This window comes from Tamandua tetradactyla, chromosome 17 (assembly GCF_023851605.1).
Source record: "Tamandua tetradactyla isolate mTamTet1 chromosome 17, mTamTet1.pri, whole genome shotgun sequence".
NCBI classification, from domain to species: domain Eukaryota; kingdom Metazoa; phylum Chordata; class Mammalia; order Pilosa; family Myrmecophagidae; genus Tamandua; species Tamandua tetradactyla.
In genome coordinates, this window is record NC_135343.1 from 45107158 (window position 1) to 45111932 (window position 4775).

Below are 4775 nucleotides of genomic sequence, written 5' to 3' on the forward strand. Positions count from 1 at the left end.
TTGTGAAGGAAGGAGGGTGAGGCTAGGTGGGAGGTGGAAATCCAAGTATGCCCAGCACAGCAACTGGGAGCAAAGGCTGTTCTTTGCACAAACCTGAGCACAGATCGATGAGTGGAGTGATGTGCAGGCTGGAGTTCAGCCCACCAAGGCGCCCCTCTTGTGGGGCCCTTAAGATATGCATGACCTGTACAACCTCACACTGTGGTCCTGAACTGAAGCACAGGAAGCATATGGGATGTGCATGCTGAAGCTTCCTAGCTCAAGGATGAACTGGGTCTCCTCTCCCCTATGTCCCTTCCCTATCCCTTCTGCCAGAACAGAATGTGGGTCTGTGGGGATATCAGCCCAGCAGGGCAAGGAGGGTTGCTGTAGCTTGGGCTTTGCTAATGCGGTGCTGAAGGCAGCCAGGGTGCCCTCCTCCCTTCTGTGGAGGTGCCCTGGGGACAGCTGACTAAGCAGCCTGGCACAGTGAGGCTGTGATTGATGGGCTGCCCAGTAGCTTCTGCCTGGAGGGCTGGGCTGCTGCATTATTCATGGCAGTGAGCCATAAATCTGCCTAGGAGCTGGCTGCTTGCTCTGCCCTGGAGGACAGGGATGGGAAGGGTAGTGAGGGAGGAGGGGGCAGCAGCAAGCCTGGAGTGCAGCGTGCACAGCTGATGGGTTCTGCATGGGAATGGGACCGGCTCTTTATGTCTGAAGTGTAACGACCTAGAGAAGTCATTTTGCCCACTCCCTTGCATTCCTTAGACTGGCCCAACAACCCTCCTCTTTGGAAGTCTTCTCCTCTAGTCTAACTTGGATCCCTTTTAATGCAGTTGAAGCCCATGTTTCCTGCCTGAGGTAATTTTTAACAGACTTAAAAATATCAGATCATTTTTCTTTAGAGCAAATGATCTGCCCAAAGTCCTGTCATCAGGCAGTGGTGGTGGGTCATGATCAGCAAAGTCCAGACTGAGCTTCTTGCTGTGGTTACTTAACCATACTCATTTAAATCTGTGGGCAGGAGATAGTTGCAGGCATGAGAGGGAACCTGAAGGCAGTGGAACAACTTTGGGTGTGCATCAGAATCACCTGGAGGGCTTGTCAAAATAGATTGCTGCACCCCCTCCCCAAAGTTATTGATTCAGCAAGTTTGGGGTGGACCTGAGAATTTGCATTTCCAAGTTCATAGGTGATGCTGATGTTGCTGGTCCAGGGACCACATCAATAACCACTGTTTGAGTGTAAATCAAGCAAACTTTGCTGTGCTAACACCACCTAATGGGGGCAGGAACTACCAGTAAAACAGGAAGATCACTACATTAATTAATTAATTCATTCACTCATTCAATTAGCATTTGTTGGCACCTACTAAGTGGCTTGCTGTGCTTTGAGCTGGGAACACAGATATGGAAAGAGCCAGGCACTCAGGTAGCCAGCTCACGTCTCAGCGGAAGACGAAAAATATGTCTGGGCAGACCCCAGGCTTTTGCTAAGGGTTGAATCAAGCTATTCAACAAAACTCAGCTCCTGTTGGGAATGTCTAAACACCCTTACTCTGGATTCACTGCTGTGAGAAAGCTGAGTGCTTTCTCTTCAGATGCTGATTGGCTGGCTGGATGAACACCCAGAGATTTGATGGGCTGGGAGTTGGTCAAGTGTAAAGGTAATGCCGTCTTGAAAAGGAGAGGTCCTTGTAGGTGGGGGGCGGGTGGGGGTGCTGTTGGGAAGGCTTCATGGACGAAGTGAACTTGAAGGATGGATTTGGGAAGGAGGGGGAACCATAAGCATTAATATCCATGCTACATTAACAGTCTTTTCAAAACTTAAAAATGGATCTGACTATTCATTTGCCTTTTGTACTTCAGGCCAAAAAACCTTTCTTCTGCCCTTATTGGCCCCAGGTCTTTTTTTTTTTTTTTTAGTAGTTTATTTGCACTTTCTTCTGGGATGTGCAGGCAACAAACATGCTTGTCTCAAAGGCTTAGTCACAAGTGTAAGCAGAGAGAAATGGGTGTTTGGACCAGGGCAGTCTTGGTGGGGTGGGGTTTAATGATGAAGGGGATTTCCAGTTGGTCAAACATATTAAACAAGTCACCAGTTTCATTTTTTTCCATTCTGGATACAAGTCTTCTAGACCTCTCAGACCTGCTGTTTCATCTGGATTGACTTCTCTTTATAGATGTTGCTTGGCCTCATTCTGCCCCTCCTCTCCACTAAATCTTGACATTCCTTTTGACCTTCTTTTATGTTATATTCTTTATTGCTTTGATTCCATGCCATGTCTTCCTCTTACCTGGCTTACTTCCCAACTTTGGTTGTGCACATTTTCTAGTAGTTTCCTGAGAAATAGTGCAATGAAGGTAAATGTTAGAAGACTCTGAATATTGAAAAATGTCTTTATTTTACTCAAATATTAGATTGAATATAGGTAGAGAGGTATATGGTGAAAATTAAGTCCCTTAGAATTTTCAAATTCCATTGTTGATGTGGAAGAGTCTAGCTCCAAGGGGGTGTGTGTGAGGGACAAGAATTAAGGGGAGGTTTGGATTTTCTATCTGGTGAGGGTGTGTTTATCAGTTATTTTTCTCTTAGGAGCAATGAAAATTGTCTAAAATTGAGAGTGTTGATGGATTTGTTGACTTTGGACATTATATGTGATACCCAATGGATGGAGGTGGCTAAAGGATACATTGAGAAGTAGAATGGCAAATTGTGGTGTACACATGTGATCGAATATTGTGCTGTTACAGAAAGGAACGAAGTCATGAGGCATGCAGCGTTGTGAATGAACCTGTGTGACGTGATACAAAATAAGTCAGAAACAACAGAACAAATACTGTATGGTCTTGCTGAGAAAATAGTTATACGAAAATTGGGATGTAGATTATAAGCTCTTATAGCAGTCACATTTAGTCCTGAGCAATAATTGTCATTTCTAGATTTTGAGAGGCTATGCTATATATGTATAACCTGGTATTTCCCTGGAACTTTGGGTACCTGTGGGACACTTAAGACTTAGAGTAGGGGTTCTGCAGCTCTGAAGGTCAGCACTGCAACATACAACAACTGTTAAATTGAAAAAAGATCAGGCTTCAATTAGAGATAAGAATGAAGCCGATCGGTCATGACTAAGGTAAATCAGAATACAGGGGTAAGGAAGACATTGTCTGTATTTTGGAACTTCACCTACTCTATGAGACCAAAGGAAGAGAGGTTTATTTTGTCCAGAACCTAAATTTTCTATAGCACATAATGTAACTCAGTCTGTTTGGATAGATCTTTTAAACAACCCGAACACAGGGAACGCAGAATGGGAATGAGGGCTTGTGATTCTGCTTGGCTTAATGTAATGCCCAGCTACATCCCAGAGTATGTTGAGAAGATAATTAAAAAGTATTGTCCAAGTCCCTTGAGGGATGGGGAAAAAATATGGAACTATTAAACTTTACCAACAGGGAAACCCCTGATACTGTCTCAAAACATTAGGGACCCCCAAGTCAATAGGCCAAGCCCTTGATCTTGAGGCTCTTGTGAAGCTTAATTATGTAAAAGAGAAGCTTAGCCTTCCTATAGTTATGCCTATGAGTTACTTCCAGAGGACCTCTTTTGTTGCTTAGATGTGGCCTGTCTCTCTCTAAGCTCAACTCTGCAGTGAAATCATTACCCTATGCCTTATGTGTGGCATGACATCCAGAGATGAAAGTCTCCCTGGCAATGTGGGATATGAATCCCAGGGATGAGCCAGGCCCTGGTACCATGGGATCGACAATACCTTCATGACCAAAAGTGGGGGAAAGAATTGTAACAAATTAGGTTACAAGAGAGTTCAAATTGAGTTGAGAGCCTACTCAGGAGGCTACTCTTACACAAGATTGAGCTATACATGGCTATTTATCATGGTTTGCCAAACTCCAATCTAAATCATTCCTGCCAACTCTAAAGAACACCTAGTTAGAATGGTTAGAATGGTTATCGCCCAAATAGCCCTAAAGATTGGGAGGAACATCAAAGAAGAAGGTGAAGTTACAACAGAAAAGATAGGGTTTAACAAGTGAGTATGACTGCTGAATCATTATATTGATATTTATTTTAGTCTCCAGTGTTTTGGAGCAGCCAGAAGTAAAAATCTAAAATTGTGGAATTGTAATCCATACCAAACTCTGAAATCTGTTCTACAATTAATTGTTGCAGTGTGCTTTGAAATGTATTGCTTTTTTGTATAGATGTTATTTTTCAAAAAAAAAATAATTAAAAAAGAAAAGTCTAGCTCCATTTTTATTCTCATTCTTTTGTTTGGATTCTGTTTGTTCTCTCAAAAAGCTTTTAGAATGGCCAAAAGGCACATGAAGAGATGCTCAATGTCCCTGGCCATTAGAGAAATGCAAATCAAAACCACAATGAGATATCATCTCACACCCACCAGAATGGCCATTATCAACAAAACAGAAAATGACAAGTGCTGGAGAGGATGCGGAGAAAGAGGCACACTTATCCACTGTTGGTGAGAATGTCAAATGGTGCAACCACTGTGGAAGGCAGTTTGGCAGTTCCTCAAAAAGCTGAATATAGAATTGCCATACGACCCAGCAATACCATTGCTTGGTATCTGCTCAAAGGACTTAAGGGCAAAGACACAAGCGGACATTTGCACACCAATGTTTATAGCAGCATTATTTACAATTGCAAAGAGATGGAAACAGCCAAAATGTCCATCAGCAGACGAGTGGCTAAACAAACTGTGGTATATACATACGATGGAATATTATGCAGCTTTAAGACAGGATAAACTTATG